The sequence below is a fragment of the Uloborus diversus genome, chromosome 8, assembly GCF_026930045.1.
Source record: "Uloborus diversus isolate 005 chromosome 8, Udiv.v.3.1, whole genome shotgun sequence".
Taxonomy (NCBI): Eukaryota; Metazoa; Arthropoda; class Arachnida; order Araneae; family Uloboridae; genus Uloborus; species Uloborus diversus.
In genome coordinates this window covers 344,426-365,951 of record NC_072738.1, presented here as the reverse complement: position 1 = coordinate 365,951, position 21,526 = coordinate 344,426, and the positions used below count along the sequence as shown (strand labels likewise).

At 32.5% G+C, this 21,526-nt stretch overlaps 1 long non-coding RNA gene across 1 annotated transcript in view; it reads right to left on the bottom strand.

Annotated features, from left to right (window-relative positions):
- Positions 1-11,396: 11,396 nt before the first annotated feature.
- The window catches only part of LOC129227331 (uncharacterized), a 35,607-nt gene continuing 25,477 nt past the window's right edge, over positions 11,397-21,526 (bottom strand). The window contains exon 3 of the long non-coding RNA XR_008580829.1: positions 11,397-12,732. This is a non-coding gene — a long non-coding RNA (uncharacterized LOC129227331). The remainder of the gene's footprint in view (positions 12,733-21,526) is intronic.

The following is a 21,526-nucleotide window of genomic DNA, read 5'->3' as shown; positions in this document are numbered from 1 at the left end:
AAATTTAATCATTTCAGTTCATACAAATTAAATTTCAAAAAAGGATAAAATTCTGCTTAATTTTTATATATTTGTTCTTTTTTAACTATGTATTATATTCACAATAAGCTTCAAAACGTTCAACTCAAAATTTACTCGACTTGGTACAAAACAGATAATTCTTTCTGCATGCTAGACCGAAGCTCGACCGATGCTCAGAAACTTGTGAGGATATTTGCTAGAGAGCAACATCAATCTGTTATGACTGTTGGCAATCCAGTTATGATTCGTTTTGAAAAAAAGGCACTGCGTAAACGTGGCCCAGTCTACTCTACTTCCAATTGCAAAAAATGTTCATAATCATATGCAGAGTTAAGACGGTACAAGTTTCAAGCGAAAAAAAAAAGAGTCAAAAAATACAAAATGTAACTTTTTATACGGACTCTAGGTTCCCTAACTCAGATTTAAGATGAATAATATCCATTGGAAAATATTACTAACACAAAAAACTTGATATTCGTGAGGTCAAAACTCAAGGAAATTTTCGAGTTCAAAGTTTTAAGGGACAATGCAAAAGATGAGATTAGAACTTATCGTCCTTTTAGAAGAATGACACGTTGTCGAATGACAGTAAAAAAAAAAGTATTTACATTTATTTATACTTATCATTGCTATTCAAAACTAAATGCAAATGTCATGCTATGATTCGCAAAAATAAACTACAAAAACTCGTACAATTTGAAAAAACATCTCCACACATCTTTAAACCTTTGTTAGCCGCTATATTTCCCCCCAATTAGACAATGACCTTTTTTTTCCTGTTCTTCGTTTTTAGTTATGTTTGTCTTTTATCAATTTGTCAAGTTCTCTGCTATTTGGAAAAAAAAAAAAATCCCCCAAAATGTTATTGATGGCGAATGTAAAGTGATGTAAGTTACAAAACGATTGCAGTTCATATATCTCTGGGAATATTGGTCGCATCAATGTCAAACTTTTTGTATTTTAATAATTTTTCAATGGAGATTATTTTCCTGAACATAAGTGAATCGATTATTTTTAGAAAGTTTGTAAGTCCTACGGCAATCCATTGGACTTACGTCCTTTCTGAAATAATCGATTCAAGTAAGGGGGCCAGTATAAAAAGTAAATTTTGTATACTTTGACTCACTTATTTTTTCGCTTCAAACTTTCAATATCTTACCTTGACATCTAATTGGAAGCTGGAAGTATGCACTTAGTTGCGAAAATAGAGGTCATGCAGGTTAAATGGGAACACCCTGTATATACAGTCAACTCTCGATAATTTGAAGTCCCAAGAGACCAGCTACACCCTTCGAGTAATCAGTAGTTCGAGTTATAGAAAGGTTCTTTCCCAGCCATCACAAGAATTATTTTCATATCCTTTTCCAGAAACAGCGCATAATGGATAGACTATAACACTTATTCTTAGGATGAAATTAACTATTAGTGCTACTTAAAAATATGTTAAGAGAATAAATTATATTAAGATACTTCAAAAAATGAAGTTTTTTTTTTTTATTGCTTACATTTTTTTATCGCTTCTTAAAATGTCATTTAGTTTGTATGCCGTAGGCCCAATTTCGTTTCTCTTGATTTCAGTTCGTATTGCTTTTAAACGTCTTTTTGTTCTAAAAGCTGATTCTTTGAGTAATTCAGAAAATATAGGCTAATTTTTTCATTCTTTTACCAACATTTTAAGTCTCTCAAACATTAACCAACAATAAAATTTAGGTCGTTAGCCAAGGCAAAAAGTACACCAATCGGCTACTTCTCATGTAATCCTACAACACTGTGTGCATTAAGGAGCACTATCGTAAATAAAAGAACCTCCTCACACAAGCTAATAAGCAAAGCAATGTGTTATAGAAAAAAAAACATTCTGGTTTTGACTGCATTTTTATGCATAAAACTGAAACAAAACTCGTAAAAACTTCGACTTTAAATGAAGCACTTTCCAGATGAAGAGACAACTTTGCATTGAAAACACTCAATTATTTTGAGACCGAGTACAAACTTTGAGATAAAGGAATATTCGCGATGTAAGGCTTCGACTTATCGAGAGCCGAATATAAATGAAAATATATATATATCTATATGAATATATATGTATATATATATATCTATATGAATATATATATATATATCTATATGAATATATATATATATATATATATATATATATATATATATATATATATATATATCCACAGGGTGTTCCGTTTTAACCTGCAAGACCTTTATTTTCGCAACCGTTAGTCCAATTGCAAAAAATTCAAAATCAGATGTAGAGTTAAGATATTGAAAGTTAGAAGAAAAGATAAAAATAAATCAAAAAATACAAAATTTAACTTTTTATACGGGTTCCAGGTGCCCTAACTTATATTTAGGGAAATAATCTCCATTAAAAAATAATTCCAACACAAAAAGTTTGAAATTATTCCAAACAATACTCACCGAGATATAAAACGCAGCGTTTTGTGACTTACACCACTTTTCACTCGCCGTCAATAACACCTTTTGGGGGAAAATATAGCGGTTAACAAGTGTTTAAAATTGTATGTGTGCATAGAGTGTGGTTTTTCAAATTGTTCGAGGTTTTGTAGTGTGTCTTTGCGTACCACGGCATAACATTTGCATTCATTTTTGAATAGCAATGAAAAATATAAATACTTGGTTCTTCTTACTTTGACGATCTCATTCTTCTGAAAGGGCGATAAGTTCCGATCTCATCTTCTGCATGGTCTCTTAAAACTTTAAACTGGAATACCTCTTTGAGTTTTGGTCGCACAAATGTCAAACTTTTTGTGTCAGTAATAGATTTAATGGAGATTATTTCTTTAAATATTAGTTAAGAGACCTAGGGCTAGTATAAAAAGTTAAATTTTGTCTTTTTTGACTCATTTTCATTTTTGCTTCAAAACTTTCAATATCTTAACTCAGCATCTGAGTTTGAACATTTTTGCAACTGGAAGTATACATCTAGGACTAACGGTTGTGAAAATAAATCTTGCAGGTTAAAACGGAACACCCTGTATATATATATATATATATATATATATATATATATATATATATATATATATATATATATATATATATATATATATATATATATATATATATTAGGGTGGGTCGAAAAAACTTTTTTTGGAAATCTGTTTTTGGATAGTGCGGAAAAGTTGCTATATGGGCCCGTTATTACCCATAAAAAATTTCGCTAAATTTGTTTAATATTTAGCCGGCGCTATTTGACCTTGAAAAAATGAAAAAAAGGGCAAAAATGCACTTTTTTCCAAAAAAAAAAAGGGGGGGGGTCGAAAATACAAGTTTGAAGCTAGTTTCAGCAAACATTAGAAGTATCTGTCAATGAATTAGTTGAAATCCTCTAAGTCTTTTATACATTTCGTAGAATATTTAGCTACGCTCCTTTAAGACTGAAACATTGGAAAAATGAAAAAATAAATAAATAAATAAATAAATAAAAGTAGTTTCGAAATAAGTAAGTACTGAAATGTTACGCAATACGTTACTTAGAAAAAACAGTGAAAATTCAATCAATTTTATGCGACATTTGTACGCCAATTTAAAAAAATGCACACACTCAAATAAAAAATAGTTACATAAGATGCTAATTTTTTAATCTTCGGTTCCAATTGTTTCTCCTGGATAATAAACGGCGCTCAACTACTTCTATTATTCCTAAGATTATCTATAACTATTTTATATATATTTGACAAATAGAGCCCTTGAGTATAAAAAAAATGTGAATCCTCTGAAGTCCTTTAAACTGATTAATGAATTGAACGCAAGTATTCTTCTTTTTCTCAAGCCATTTCTTCCTCTCGACTTTATAATCCACTTACGAGACAAAAACCCCCTACAAGAAATGCTGTAATTCTACACCTCCACAGCTGGGAATTAAGCAATTAAAGGGGTCCTCTCTTGTGTCCAATGTCCACAATGAGTTGCCACTGAGGCATCTTATATTGAAATTGGACGGTTGCACGAAGTGGCCACATTCATATTCTGGAGCTATCGAACAACTTCTTAGAGATTGTGAAAAAAATCCGGTGGTCAAATTTGATAAAATTGACTGCAATCTTCTGGTTTTGGACATGGAAGATATAAAAAATTTAAGTACTGAACAACAATATTTGTATAGAATCTGTCTTGCCGTAAAAGATGGTAATTGTCCTTCAAGCGTGGCTGACAGTAGCCCAGGCAAACTCAGTCAGTCATGCACGATGGCTGACAACTACAAACCGTTTGTTACGCTTGTATATAGACACTCCAACTCCATCAGAAAACCTTACAATGCTTGTAAAGTATGTAATTTTAGTTTATGCTCCAATGTGGTTTGAAATAAAAATGAAACCGAACTGCCAATACCGCGCCCAACATTTTTGGAAAATGATTTCTCTCGCAAGGCAGTTTCCAGACAACGTTAAGGAGATAACTTTCAAAGTTCTCTCAAGTAATGTATATTTCGCTCATCCTGAACAGCTACTGTTGACAATGTTGTTTGACTCGAGAAAATACATTCGGGAATTAGCTGTTAGGCGCATTCTGAACTCTAGAAATAAGAAGACGAAGAGCTCGGATGGTGTACGATTTTTTGAGCGTCCTAAACTCAATTTTGAAGCCGTTGATTATGTTGATTTAGTTGATTGGGCAAACTGTGTTGTAACAGAGCCACCGCTTACAATGCATCTAAAAGACCAACAATGGAAAGAAATGTGCAAAGAACATTCTACAGAGTTTACTTTCGAGAAATTTCCCTGTCACACGCTAGCTGTGAAACGTTGTGTGAAACTAATAACGGAAGCTGCAATAAAAGTTCGTGGTGAAACTGCACGAGATAGATACATTCGTGCTAAACTTCAAGTTAGGAAAGAACTTCCATCATTTGATAACAAGGGACAATATTATTCCAAAAAATAATATTCATTATGCATGAGGTATTATAAATCAAATTTGAAGATTTCTTTTTTTTTAGTTTTACTATCTATATATGTAGTTCTCGAAAGTGTATGACACTATTGCGTGATAATAATTACTATGATTAATGGCGCTATTTATATAATTAGTCTATGATTTAATTTTGAAAAATAATTTTCACATTGGTTTTTAAAAAAATTCAATATTTTTTCATTTTTCTCCAATTTTTGATGTCGGAAAGGAGCGGTTAAATGCTCATTAAAATCAATGAAACATTTTATGGGCTCGAACTGGCTCATTATATAACATTTTCGGTTCATTCCAGAAAAATATTTGGAATTTAGTTTTTTAAAAAAAATTTCGACAAAAATTCATTTTTCTCTTTTTATTTTTTCGATTTTTCAGTGTCAAATAGCGCCGGCTAGATATTTTTTAATATCCAAGAAATTTTTTGTGAGTGCTAACTAGCTCACTACGCAACTTTTGAGCGCTATCCAAAAATTGATTTCGAAAAAAAAATTTTTTCGGCTGATTTCGGCCCACCCTAATATATATATATATATATATATATATATATATATATATATATATATATATATATATATATATATATATATATATATATTAGGGTGGCCCTTATTTTTCAACTTTCCAAAAAGTTAGCTCCCAACCCCCTATTTTGTTTTGATGGACAAAAAAATGATGTGTGCAAAATATTAGCTCAATCAGAAATTTTTAAGGAGTGCCTCAACAAGCATGAAATTATCGAATTTTCTCCAAAAAAAAAATGATTTTTCAATTCTTTTCAAGCTTAAAAAAAAAACATCTCGCATATTTGCATTTTTGATTGACTTATATTTTCGTACAGCGGTTACTTTACTGTAACTGATTTTTCAGAGACCTTCTATGTCTTTCCCGCTTTTTCTTCAGGCGTCTTTTGTGGAATCGAAGCTTTTTGGCCAAGACACCATTTACGACTCATGACGCATTCTTGCTACTGCAATTGTTTCTACACCAATCTTATAAAACTTTCCCTATCAGCTTTTTAATTGAGTTATTTTTATAGACACACTTAATTTTATGAGTGATTTTTAAAATAATTAGAAACATGATTTAATTTGAGTATTATCATCTATATCAAGATTCGTATCATGATAGTAAATATAATGTTTATATTATAAATCAAAGCTTTTTTTTTTTTTCTTTTTTTGAAATGATTGGATAACCTTAATTTAACTGTATTTATATTATGTGTGCTTCGTTTGCTTATTTTCTAACTAAGTATAACCTTGTCTTTGTTCATTACCCATTCCATCGTTTATTATTCCAATCCATGAAACAAATCAATTGTCGAGCTGGGAACTAAAGGTCAAGGTTCATAAAATTTCAAAGTGGCCAGTGGCCACTAGACCCAAAAAACTTGGTGTCGCCGAGTGTTTAAGTAAAAAATGGGAGAAGAGTTTTTACTACTTCCATGAAAAAACAAATAAATAGAACTTTACAGAATTACATTTTAAAAGCTATAAACATGCATTTTTTGTTTTAAAATAAATGGATAAAGAAATGTAAATCAATGAAAAGTCGGCAGGAAACTGCATTTTAGATGAAATTTACAAAAAATACAATTTTGTTGATAAAGTTTCACTTTTCTAGAAAATAACTAATTTAAAAAAAAAATCTCTGCCCCTTTTTATGTTATTTTCAGTAGTTTGCACTGAGATTGACATCCAATTCTGTTTGTGAAAACTTAGGCAATTAAATAGTCTAGTCTGCTTCCATCTTGTGAATGACCAAACATGGCGACTACGCGAAAAATTTAGGAAGTAATTTTAATAATAAAAAACCCTGAAAAAACAATAATTTAGATGAAAGAATCAGTTTTTAGCACATTAGCATCTAAAGCAATACGGAGAAAATAATATTCTAAAGATAAAATTGGAAGGAAAAATTTTTGAATTTTTAAGAAAATAATTATTTAGGGGAGAAAAATACTGCCCATTATGCAGAATGTTCAATAGTTTACATTGTATTGCAATAGACATCCAATTTTATTTTTGGACACTTAGGCACTTAAAGAATCTTGTCTACTTCCATCTTGAAAGTGACCAAATATGGCGACTGCGCTGAAAATTAAGAATTAGGTTTTTGAATTTATAGCATAAAAATATATATAAAATGTAAAATCCGCATTAAACATCAATTTAATATAAATGTTATAGCTTTTAGCACACTAGCTATGCAATAAGGATAAGAAGAAATTTTAAATACAAATTTTTTCATTTCTTGAGGAAACTATTAAATGATAAAAATAAATAAATAAATAAATAAAGTGCTTTACAGCACATTTTGTGTTATTTTCATTAGTTTGAAGTTGAATAAACATAAAATTCTGCTTTGTTTTTGCAAACTTAAGCACTTTAGTTCTTTGCCTACTTCCATCTTGTGAGTGACCAAAAATGGCGTCTATGTTTCACACGTAACTGAAACGTATTGCCGTTCAGGTCAAAAAACGATCTTTCTTGATGCGTTTATCCTCAGTCATATGCTTAAAAATAGATGTTTTCTTCCACCCTCTTGAGTTAGTGCATAATTCCTGTTCATCCCAAGGAACAACAGGAGGTTCTTAGGAACAACAGGAGGAAAAATGGCGACTGAGGACGCTTTGTTTAGGTTGCCACTTTTTCAAACTAGGTCGCCACGTGGCGAGTGACGACCGTGAATCTTGACCTTTACTGGGAACATGTTTCATTTCTACGGTAAATTGCTGCTTTGGTATGAGAAATAAAGACTACTGCTTTTTAATCCCAATTTTTAAATAGAGTCACAATACATATCCTCTTCATCTATCTAAAAGTAAATATGATGAATTGTACAAAATAAGAGTTCCAATTGAAACATCTTAGGCGAACATCAGTCCTTTCTCTGTCCAGTATCTCTCCCGTCCCCCTTATCCGTTTCCCACAACCCCCCCTCCCCTTCCGAAGAAGACCCCACATTTGGTTCAGAGGTCAAAAGTCAAGCGGGGGTGAGAGGCAACCTTGGATGAGCGTGGGAGCAGCTGCCCACAAGAGTGCTGCTGGTAACTTGCGCCTGACTTTCGTGACATTATCAACTACGACTTGCAAAATGGCATCAACGTCTTCCGGTAGCTCAACACATAAGTTGACAAAAGATTTTTACATTGATCTTGATGGCTACATTTCCAATCAAATTCTTGAGCAAAGCTACCATCGAATAGACAAGGTTTGAGCGTCATTTTTTACAATATAAAAATCGTAAATATGACAAAAAAAAAAAGCAACATTAGTGATTCAATAAATTTCTTTTTTCTGGCAAGAGGCACAAATTCCCACTAAAAGAACGGATCACTGCATTGAAAAGTTAGTGAAATTCCATGATGAATGGAAACATTTACAGAAATTTTTTTCGAGAACTTCAAAGAAGTGAGAAGAGTTTCTTTTGAAGAAATTTTGGACTATCTCTTCGACATTGCTCATTCAGATGCTTCACAAGATATCAAACATGAAGAGAATAGGAAATTCTTAATTCTTCAGAGTCAAAAAGGAAGACCAGGATCCATGGTTGGTGTTGACCTAAAATTAACACAAAAGGAAGAGAGGACATCAAAGAAAAAAAAACAATGGAAGTTGCCCGAAAGAAGCGAACTTATGAAGAAATGCAACAACTAGTCGACATATCTTATGATATAGTTTTCAAGCAACCCAAGCAGTGAAGGTTTTGATGACAGACCCTTCTTCTGTCATTAAAAAAATTATCTGTAAAAAATTACCAGAAACTGATACAGGAGCAGGGACTTTACGAGTACGGACAGTACGACTTGCGCAGAAACACGAGGTACATTGCAGTTTTTTACTCCTCGTCTATCTGAAGTTTTTGATGTGTAAAATCACAGATAGAAACGGAATTTACATACCGGTAGCTGCTGCAGAAGCATTTGGACTTGATACTGGATTCGAGATTTCAAGCTTAAAAACGTACTGAGGAAAATCTGTGCATAGAGGACTATGATCAATCTTCCCCGTGGACCTTCAATTAGGTTCATATTCAAAGGAAATATGTTGTTAACGAGAAAAAAAATTTAATGATTACAGAAAAATTGTGGCTTCGGTAATGCACACTAGCATCAAGCTCTGATGGTAACTAACTGCACATGGAGAGCAACTTCTAACTCCACAATTCTGGTGGAAATGACTTCAAAAAATTACAAGGTGTACGTCAAAAGATGAAAAAGAAATTCGGATTATTTCTTTCCAATTAAAAAAAAATCACAAAAAACACTAAAATTTCGGCCTCCTAAACTGGTTTCCCCCCTTAATTGAAGAGTCCGTCTAACATATACATTGATAACATGGACAGTCCGCGGCACCCTTCACCTCTTCTTATGGCACCCTAGCTGCTGCACCCAGTTTGAGAACCTCTGTTCTATATAGCATGAAGGCAAGAAAATAAAGGCTGTAGAAGTTTTTTAATGAATTTAATCCCCTTGTTCACATATTTACAGTTAAAAAGAAAGAAAAAAATTGTGGTTCGAACTAGAGTAAATTACACATTTTTTACAGCAGAATTTTATTTTCCCTCGTAAAGGGTAGGTTTGATAAGGTTGCTGGACATATTCACGTCTAACTTCGTTAAATAAATTTTGCTAATAACGGAAAGCTAATAACATAATTAAGAAGATTGGATTCTCATGCATAACGGAGATATTTCAGCAACAGAATATTTCTTAGAAAGAAATACCCAGCTTTATTGCTTCTTCTCTGTATACAACGTTGTTAATCAAATTTAAGAAGTTCTAACAACATAATTAAGAAGAATGGACTCTCATGCATATTGTAAATGTTTCAGCAGCCAGAGAACTTCTTAGAAAGAAATATCCAGCTTTACTGCTCTTTTCTTTGCATGAATTCAATTGTTGTTTCAGATTTCTGTGACAGAAAAGAAAAAAGGTTCAAACACTTTTTTCGCAAAAACGATTCTTTACCACAATGAACTCTTGAGACATCTCTTAATTTTGTCACTTGAGAAACTTCTTAAGAACAAGCTTCAGATGAACACGATTTTTCGTCAGAATGGATATTCAAGTGTCATTCCAAATCAGTTTGTTGGGAAAATTCTTTAGGACGAACTTCATCAGAGAGACATCATTTTTCACCAGAATAAATTTTCAAGTGCTCTTTAAGGGTTCCTGTTCGAGAAAATTTCTTAAAACAAACTTCTCAGGAACACGATTTTTCACCAGGGTGGATTTCCAAAAAGAGCCCATTTAGGTATTCCAGTCGCGAATTGCTTAGAACAAACATTGCAATAAAATGGTTTTTTGTCAGAATGGACTCAAGTGCCTCCTGAGGCTCATCATTTGAAACAATTCCTTGAAACAAACTTCGCAGGGACATGGGTTTTAACCAGAATGGATTCTCGAAAGTTGTTTCAATGTTCCTTGCCCAGAAGATTTTTTGGAACAAACTTCAAACCTGTATAGTTTTCCGCCAGAGTGAAATCTCAAGTGCCCATTTAGATATTACAGTCGCGAATATTCCTCAGAACAAACATTGCAAGAAAATGGTTCCTCAGAATGGACTCTTAAGTGCCTCCTAAGGCTCGCCATTTGAGAAAATTCCTTGAAACAAACATCACAAGAAAATGATTTTTAACGAGAATGGATTTTTGAGTGTTGTTTCAAAGTTCCTTGTCGAGAAAAATTTTTAGAGCAAACTTCACAGGAATATGTCTTTTCACCGGAATGGATTTTCAAATGCTCATTTAGGTATTCCAGTCGTGAATATTCCTTGGAACAAACATTGCAAGAAAATGGTTCCTCAGAATGGACTCTTAAGTGCCTCCTAAGGCTCGCCATTTGAGAAAATTCCTTGAAACAAACATCACAGGAAAATGGCTTTTCACCAGAATGGACTCTCGAGTGTTGTATCAATGTTCCATTTCGAGAAAATCTTTTAGAACAAACTTCACAGGCATATGGTTTCTCCCCAGTGTGGATCCTCAAATGTATTTTCAAGTACTTTCGTTCGAAAAATTTCTTGGAACAATATTCACAGGAGTGGTTCTTTTCACCAGAATGGGTTTTTAAGTGCTCTTTAAGGGATCCAATTTGCGAAAATCTCTTGGAACAAACTTCACAGGAATACGGTTTTTCACCAGAATGGACTCTTAAGTGCTGTTTTAAATTCGATGAAAAAGAAAATTCTTTCGGACAAACTGCACAGGCATATGGCTTTTCTCCCGTATGGATCCGCAAATGTTTTGTAAGATTATCTATTTGAGAAAATTTCTTGGAACAAACTTCACAGGAATATGGTTTTTCACCAGAATGAACTCTTAAGTGCAGTTTAAGGGATGCTAGTCGATGAAATTTCTTAGAACAAACTCCACAGGAATGTTTCTTTTTATTAGAATCCATTCTCAAGTTTTTTCCTATCCGTTTCAGTAGAGAAAATTTCTTAGAACAGATCTACCAGGAATGTTGCTTCTTCCCAGCAAGGTTTTTCAAATGTTCTTTACGATGTCCTAGATAAGAATATATTTTAGAACACACTGCACAATAATATGGTTATTTGCACGTACCGAATCCCAAACACAGGCCCAAACTAAGACTGCTAAGCAGAAAATTTCTTAAGAATATATTTCAATGGAATACAATTCAGCTCCAAAACGGATTTTCAGTCTGAGTTCCTGATTGAACAACGTCCTCAAAGAAAACTTTACAGGAAGGTGTTTTTACACCAGAAGGGACTCTGAAGGAATTTTTCAGTCTTGCTGCAGTAAACAATCTTAACCGTAAGCATATGATATTTTGTTAGTATGAAGGATCAAGTTTTCCTTAAGATGCACAACTCGAAAATTTTCCCTAGAACAGGTACTTCAGAGCAACTGTTTTTCGTCAGATATCAAGCGTTCTTTATGGCTGGTGCATGTCAAAACTACTCAGAAAAAATTTCACAGAAATATGATTCTTTGGCAATTGTAAAACATACAATAATGTTTTGAAAGCAAATATGCCAAGAAAATTGCTTTGCCTTGTCAGACTTCAATCTCGGAAAAATAATAAAAAAGAATCCTGCTTTTGGACAATCTTAATCATCATATTTTGACTGAGCATTTGGGTGTTATGTTTGACGTTTGAAGAAAAACATCCTTATAACCAAATTCATTAGAAATGTTTCTTGCCTCTAAAATGCCTCAAATGCCCTGCCTACGCAGAAACAAAGAAAAATACTTTTGTACATAATTCAGGAGATTAGAAGATTGCCGAGGAGAATGAATTTTAAACGTCTTCTCAGCTTCAATTTGTGAAGAAAACCTTTTTCCGTCAGCAAATGAAAACTAATTCTCTAAAGTATTTTGCAAAATTGAAGAAAATAACTTTCAGAGTAGAAAATGTCATTTAATCGTTGGTTAATTTTTAATTAACCAGCTTGGTTAATTTTACAATTGAGAAAAACACAGCACAGCAGGCTTTTTTGACAAATTTTATGGAACTAGTTTTCTTAGATCACCTTATTGGCACTTTCCATGTATCCACTGTATTTTCCTTTTCAGTTCTTAGGAGTTCCTTTTCAGTACCGGAATAGGCATGAATGTAGTTCAATTTTAAAATTTGAAAGAGCATTCAAATCTTTATTTTTGTAATGAAATATGCTTCCCGAACATTCGCATGCCAATGTATGTTCATGTGAAGTTCATTGTCTTGTATGTTAATGTGAAGTTTGTTGTTCTTAAGTTCAACAGAATCCGATATCTTCTAACCCCAGGTAGCTGCTGAAAAGAAATAAAATGGATTTGTGGACTTCAAAAAACAATATTTTGCAATTTTCAAGTATACATAATAAAGTATTGACGCAGAAAGGAAAAAATGTTTTCATTAATGAAACAGAAAGTCTTTTGAACAGATAGATTAAAGGGATTTATGCTTTAGTTTAGAGGTCGACAACCTTTTTCAGTGAAGGGCCACTAGCGTTACAGGAGCACACAGAAGCACACCCTTCCTTTAGAGGGGTCACGAGGAGCAAACGCCAAATTAGAAACATTATACAACTAAAAATTCAGTGAAATGAAATGAAACTAAAATCATCAATTGGGCGACTGAGACTGAATTTTATCAACAGGTTGGGTTCAATGTTGAGATTCTCAACATCGGTTGCAAATTTTCGTCTGGTAATTTGCTCCTTAACTTTTACTGCTCATATTCAAAAATCTATGCGCAACTGAAAATTGTAACACATCTGCTTGCATTTTCCTTAACATTGATCATTAATGGAGGTAAGAATTTGTAGAACTGCAAAAGCCCTAATTCTCAGAAACTTGATTTGCATATATCAGAGGCCTGTAAATCAATAGGCCCCAACTGTAAGCATTCAGGAGCTTCATCAACAGGAACTCTAAATGGGTCTCTTTGTTTGTAGGTTTTCAGATTCGAAAGTAGCCATTCGCCAAGTGGCGCCAATTATCAAAACAGACTTTTAAGTCTTCTTTTTTATCAAAAAAGTTGCCCCGCCATAGTTGTCTATGGCCAGAAATAGTCGCAAAAGTACCATTTTTAGTTGCCAGTGGCAACCCTATGTAATGTATAATTCATCACTGAAAAATGAGTAAAACTAAATTGCCAATTATTTGGCTAAAAACGTTAAAAGCGGGAATGGAGTGAACTGAGGAACATATATTTGGAAACAAATAACACTAGCGGCACTGAAGAAAATTGGGACCTACAAGAAAAAATTTAAAAGCGAGAGATGTTAAATCGGGGTTCTTCGGTTTTTTACTGTATATGACTGTATGTAACTGCAGGTTTGTATCTGTTTGTTACTGGTACAAGTCTAATTTACGTCAAATTTTTACCAAATTTGGCAGAGGTCTTGATGCTCAACAATTTACACAAGGATCCTTTCCACCCCCATGGTGGAGGACAAAACCCCCAGTAGGAGTCTTCTCGCCAGAAAATCAGTGAAACGGAATGTTTACGCCTATTAATAACAATGACTGCATTTGTTTAATTTAAAAAAATACAAAGGCCTAAATTTCAATTTTGAGCCGTAGAATATCTCTTTAATATTTGTTGATGAGAAATTTGATACTATCTTTTTTTTTTCTTTTATTTAAGCCTGATAGTTTAAGAAGTGTCAGTTGACATAACTTTCTTATTCGAGGTAGACCAAGAAAATTAAGCTAGTTACAGTGGAATCCCAGGGTCTTAGGAAGGAGAGAGGGTTGGACCATCCCCCCGGAAACTCGTCGTGAGGGAATGAATTTTGTGACGTGGCAACGGAAGCACTCGCGGAGCAGTTTAAGACGATTTCAAAGAAAAAGGCATTGCTTCGTTCCTATTTTCGGACATAAAAGCTTAATTTGGAAAAAAAAAAATAAGCCGTCATGTCTTAATTTACATTCTTTGATAATAGTGTTTATGTCTCATCCATATTTTATGAGAATAATTTTGAACTGGAGTAAAATGCAAAAATAAAACTTGATCATGAGTGATATCAAAATACAATTAATATGAAACTAAACCAGGTTTAAATACAACTTAAAATAATTTTATTAGTGGAAAATGGTAATGTATTTGAATCATTAAATTCGTAAACTACTACAGAAAATCTTTTTCCTGATTTAGAAGAGAAAGTTATCTGATTCATTAACTTAAAAAAATTATTTTCCCAAAAATTGTAGAAGACAGAGAGAATCTTTGTTAATATCTGCAATTATACATAGTAAAAACGAATTTGCAAAGGAATAATCATTGAATTTAATAACATAGTAGTTAAAAAAAATTATATGTTTGCATTTGCCGAAAATATATCTAACAAACATAGAGGGAAAAATACTGAAAAAACTAATTACCACATGGTACTTCATTTATATGTCTGTTATGAAAGAAATTAAATAATGATACATTTCTAAAGCAATTACTGTTATTACAAGCAGATATTTTCCAAGTTCTGTTACTCGGGTATTATGGAAAGATTTTTGAACGATAATGGTTCAAAATGTAAACAGCTGCATACATAAACAGGGCACAATACAGGCTGATTTTGCTACCGTTTTTCGGTACCTTCACAAAAATCTTATTTTGAAATCGGTACTACTTTCACAAAAATCAAGTGATAAAATCATTAGCTTCACAAAAATATCGAAAATTTCACAAAAATTCGCATTTTAAAACATAAAATTTGTTTCTCTATTTAAAACAAAATATACTCATAAAATAAAATTATAAGCAGGTTTACATGAACAATCGCTTAAATAGAAAACTTTTTGTGGTATTTTAACTAAGTTTTAGCTGTTTCACACCAAAGTGTATTTATGCAATCTTTAAACATCTGTACTGAGGAACCGTTTTTCTCATAATTTCCTACATTGTACACAGTACATAGACCATTAAGCTGAAATTACGATGGTATTTCTTGTACTTCTTAGGTTTTCAGCTCCCCCCCCCCCCCAAAAAAAAAAACGAAACCTGTTAAAAATAATATAAGATGACATTTACACTTTTCGAACTAAAATTTCACTACTTCTTTTACAAAAATTAGAATACGTCTTAAATTTCACAAAAACAATGCTGATTAAAAAAAAAAAAAAAAACTTTTACAAAAATTGAATGATGCAATACATTCACAAAAATAGGTAGCGAGAAAAAAAATCCTGCATTGGCCCCTGATAAATAACTACGATAAAAAGTAAAATAATACAGTAAAATATTCATTTCGTAAAATATTAAAATAGTTATAAAGGAATAAGTATGGAATCTCAGAAGCTGGCTGGTACATAACATTTCATTAGTAATCCCATATAGAAATATTATCCTATGAAACATTTTTGAGAACAACTACCTTTACTTTAAACAGATATTTCTAAGAACTGTTGGTTGTGACTTTTCAAATGAATATCAATGATAAAAATTCAAAATATGATCAACTATGTAATTACTGATGATTATGATACAAATAAATAAAATAAACTATGATGAATGCATGTACTGAAATATTTGCATTTGTAATGTACAACTCTAGATGAAAAAAAAATGTATTCTCCGAAACTAATGCTACATAACGTTTCATTGAAGTTCATTATCCTATGATTTATGGTTTATTTTTTAACAGTTCGTTTAAGACAGACATTTTTCAAGTACTGTTGCTCGAAATTAATTCATGAAATATTTACTTTTTCAAAATAGATAAAACAACTAAAAATGGAAAAATTTTGATTCTCCGAAATTTAAACCACCTAGGTTTCAAGATTAACTGCTGAATTAAGAGATTTATTATTCTATTAAACATTTTTAAAAACTCTTACCATAATTTCTAAGAGATATTTCTGACAACAGCGCGCTTGCGAATTATCGAATGAATATCAATGATGACAATTCAAAACACATGCATCAACATAAAAATATGAAATAACTATAACAGGTAAGATAATGAAATGCTTGCATTTGTAGAATATATGAATATATGTACAACTCTAGAGGAAAAAACTATATATTCTCCGAAATTGACAAAACATGATGTTTCATTAATAACCTTATTATTTCAAAACTTTATTACGCTATGAAACAATTTTTCTTTCTTTTAAATAATTCATCTAAAATAGACATTATTCAAGTACTGCTGCTCGTAATTAAATCATGAAATATTACATTTACAAAATTTATTAAACAACTATAGAAGGAAAAATATTGATTCTCCCAAACTGAAACCACATAGTGTTCCAATAATGATCTCACTACTGCCGAGATTTATTATCCTCCTATGAAGCATTCTTTAAAACAATTACTGCAATTTCAAACTGGTATTCGTGAATTGTCGAATGAATATTAATAATGATTATTCAAAATATAAGCTACTGTAAAAATAAATGAAATAACTATAATATGTACAGATAATGAAATATTTGCATTTGTAGAATATATGAATATATGTTAAAAAAGTTATAGAGGAAAAAATATGTATCCTCAGAAATTGACACAACACGACGTTTCACTGATTACCCCACTATTTCGGAAATTTATCATTCTAAGAAACAACTTTTCTTTCTTTTAACTATTCATTGAAAGTCAACATTACTCAAGTACACTGCTCGGGGGTATGCAGAAATCATAGCACAGGTTAAAAAATATATAGAACAATTTTAAGCATATATTTCTGTATTTTAAATTTGTTTCAGATTGCACTCCCCTCCCCACACAAAAAAAGGGGGAAAAAGATTGAAAATAACACTAAGAATTGAATTAAATATGAAAGCTCCGGGACAATTTTGAAAAAGAATTCAGATGAATAATGAAAAATTCTCCTGTTCCTTTGAAATTTCATTTCCAGGTCACGGGGAGTTCATGCAATAAATAGCGCAAGCCGAAAAATTAAAACTGAAGATGGAAACTAATATTAGCTGTGGAAACACGTGAGTCAGTGCTTCCAGGATGAGGTCAGGGATGGTCGTTTTTCCAAGACGCAGCAAAACTCGAAGGTCAAAGAGATGGTCCAACCTTTGCTACTTCTAAGACCCTGGTGGAATCCGCTTACGGGCAGTTCACTTATCGGCCATCCCGTTTTTTGATATGAGCTGACGAAAACAGGGTAGCAATTCACATACGGTCGCCGCACATCAATCACGTGGCCGAAATCACGCACCAGAGAAAAGAGCGCGCTGCTTGGCGGGAACCAATGAAATGCTGTCCTGCTTTTGACGGCCATCAGATATCAAGGTTCTTCTGATCGAAACCGGTCACGTCCAAGACGGCTTGCTGTCATGGCAACCAGCGAAGAAAACCTGTTTCGGGAGGAAAGAAACGTGATGGACGGAACGGATGGCCGATATGTGAACAGGCCCTTAGTTGGACCGCCGGTTAATCGGACCAAATCTTAGAGAACCAAAACAAATCTTATTGCACAAGCCTAATATTATGCACTTTTTGGAACCGAAAATTTGTGTAATTAGACCAAGGAACATGAGAAAAAAATGGGAAAAAAATTAAATTTGCCCGCTTGAAGCGAGTTTCAAGTGGGTCAATGAATTTAATAATTAGTGCAAAAAAAAAAATTTAAATTGGTTCCTTGTAACTTCCAATTAAATTCAGTAATATTTGAAGGAAAAAAATAGTTAGTAAAACTCTCATTGCAATGTTCCAATAGAGATGAAAATTTCAAGTTTCTTCAGTTTAGTTAGCACATTTAAAAATATGCAATTAAAAAAAAGTTTAGTTGATAAATACGTAATTTACATTCAATTGAAATTTTTAATGACCCATTAGTACTTGTTATCACTTATTTTTTCACTCTCACATTTTTAGTTACTCCTAGTTACGGAACTGAATCGATCCTGACTGAAAGGAATAAACTAAAACCATATCAATTATGAACTTGTTGTTGAACAAGTGTTAAAAGATTATTTGCTTTATTTCAGTTAATTTTTTTAATGGAAAAATTTTGTAAAAAGCAATTTTTCTTCTTTGTATGCTCACCATACACGTGGGGTTCACAATAATCATGACAGTATTTAAATGTCTTGTGTACAGAATGTTTGGTCAAGTTACACAGGTCTTGTTCGCTTAATCGGACCAGCCGGTTATTAAGACCAAAATGGCTCTGTATCAATGGTGGTCATATTAACTGGAATTGAATGTATTTAATAAATACAGCAGATTGATACTTAATGCGACAAAGGTTAAATGAGATACTACTAAGTTTCAATTACTTAAATTTACTTCGAAAAAAAAAATCCTATGGAAGTCGATCAAAAGTGCAACCATGCACACAAACTGACATTATTTTTGCTCTTTAAGTAGAGAGACTTGCTTCCAAGCACAAAAAACTTTAACAAGTAAATTCACTTTTCTAAACCAAGTATTTATAGAACCATTCAGTGAATAAGTCTTCAGATTCAAATGACGAGGAATGTGGAAAAAAGTGAATAGTTAAGATAGCTTACTTTTTCAAAATGAATGAATATGAAATTTGTTTTGAAAATTACAGTACAGTGAAACCTGTGTAAGTTGATCACTTGCAGTGCAGTACTTTGGAGGTCAACTTAGACCAGGGGCGGCAAATAGGGGGATCAAGAGGGGGCGGTTGCACCCCCAAATTTTTCACTGTGGATAATAAAAAAATGGGTAAATTTAATTTAGATAACTTAGAAAATCATTTGCCTGCATTTTCAGAACAGAAAAAAACTGATGGAGAATAATGGTTAGCCTTAACTAAAGAAGTAATCTCTTCAAATGGGTTAAATATTTTAAAATTGTGTAATCTGTGTTATGATGGTGCATCTTGTATGAGATGCCTGTACCGTGTTGAGACCGTGCAATTTTTACTTGTGAACTCCATGTCATCTTACATGAATTTAATGCTCATATTATAACTTAACGCTTAACTAGTAAATGCTCATTGATTCCCTGTACTAGAAACACATTTTAGCAACTCGATATATTATATGCTTTCATAGAAACTTTTTGTAAAGATATGCTATTTTTGAAAAACTTCCCACATCAAAAGATACTTTCATATCAACTAATATATCTTGAGGCTCTTTACTTGACAATATCTGAGTGACACAAATGGTATTCAAGAGCTAAACCCTATAAAAGCTCCCTAGAAGAATTACTGGAAAGTAATCTTCCCAGTGATGGAAAATCAAATATTATTTTAATATGAATGACTTTGTTTGAATTTTTGTTTACTTTAATTCCTGCGGAGCGTTTTTTGAAGAATGCTACACTCTAGCATAAAAATTTCAATCTCAATTATTGGATTGACAATTGAAACTCTTAGTAATTTTTGCACTAATGCATACTTGAACCAAGTGTGGAACTTAGTGACAGAACTTTCTATAACAGTTTTTACTGTATGCCAATGTAGAAGAGGTGACAAAACTCACATGAAGTTGTAGTCAAAATATAAAATTAATATTTTGAATAAAAATATCAATTCAGTTTCTCAAGAAATTGAGGCAGGATTTGATGAGATACATTTATCATTAGTCTTAAGTTCAATATTATGTAGGTTGGTTATAAAAAACAAAAAAGAAAATATATTACACATATACACTAGTGCAGCCAAAACAAGATAACTTTAAAGCTTTGGTCGCAAAAATTTTAATTGTTATTAACAAACCTACTTATTCTTAACATTAAAACCATTTTATTATTCCTTCCTGTTAACCAATATTTATTTTGTACCGTACTGAGGAAATTCATGTTCAAGAAACTCGACCCCCCAAACAAAATGCTGAAATGCCGCCCCTGACTTAGACAGGTGGTCAACTTATAGAGGGTAGTAATGAAAACTTTTTTTTTTCTTTTTTGTCATTTCTTGTCCCATGCATTCATTTTTTAACTAATTGGAATATACTTTAAACTCACTTTCATTGTTCAACATTACTTAAAAACAATAAGAAAAAAAGTTGTTTAAATATTTTTAGAGATTTTTTACCAGAATGACGCGTAAAGAATCATACAAATTTAAAATTTCTGTAAATCGTTCAAAAAAAAAAAATTGCCTCATTGCTTATGAAAGACAACTTACTTGATATTAACAATTCCTAAAGATTCATAACAATTCAAAAGTGACCAAGGACGTAGCCAAGGGGGGGGGGGGTCCATGGGGTCCGGACCCCCCCCCCCCCCCCTTCCCGAAAGACCACTGTCTGCTTTTTCTCGATTGTTGCACCTCACGACAACAAAAATTTTCCAAAGAGAGAAATTTTTTGAAACCCGGTATTTTCCCCTTAGATATTCCCATTTATCGACAATTTTCCCGCGTCCGAGTCAATTCAGAACACGAGAACCTCGTGAAATAACTGCGGGTTCCGAGTTGCCGCCGGTCTCTTCCTGTGTCGCGAAGAATCCGTCCGAAAACGACGAATTTCCAATTCAACCCAACTGGTTTGTGACCTTGAAATTCGGCCCCTCTCCCTCAGCCCACCAAATTGCCATCGGCAAAGTAATTGAAAACAAACATTCCCCAGTCTCATTGGGGTGTTTTTCTTTCTTTCTTCTTTTCGTTTTGACTCTTTTCCCGTTTGGACTTGATTTCCTAGACACATGCTGCACGAAGGACAGCCAGAGTGAGGTGCATCCCTGGTGAATTAGTAATTGAAATTCCTATTATTTTCTGTTTTAACACACAGTTTTTTTCTACCACGCGCTTATAGGAAACATATCTTGAACAAAATTGTAATCAGAAGAAAATAAAGTGTACATAAACTAGGTAAGTTGTAGTGTTTCCTTTTAAAGTTTTCTTAACAATACGAGCAATTTATGTGTTAATATGTTTTCCCATTTAAAATCTAAGTTCCGACAGCAATGAAAAAAAAATTCTACATTTCGTGTGATTGAGGATGAGAAAAAATAAATATTAATTATTAATTTATTTTTGAACTTTATATTTTTGGTATGATTTATTTCAGATTCATTTTATATTTTGATTAATAATCTTATTTAAACTTTTAGTTTATTTTTAACAATAATAGATTACTTATCTCCCCGGAAGCTTACAACTTTTAAACTGTAATCCTGAAAAGTTCGTTTTTTTTTTTTTTTTTTTTTGAACATAAGTGAATAAATAAA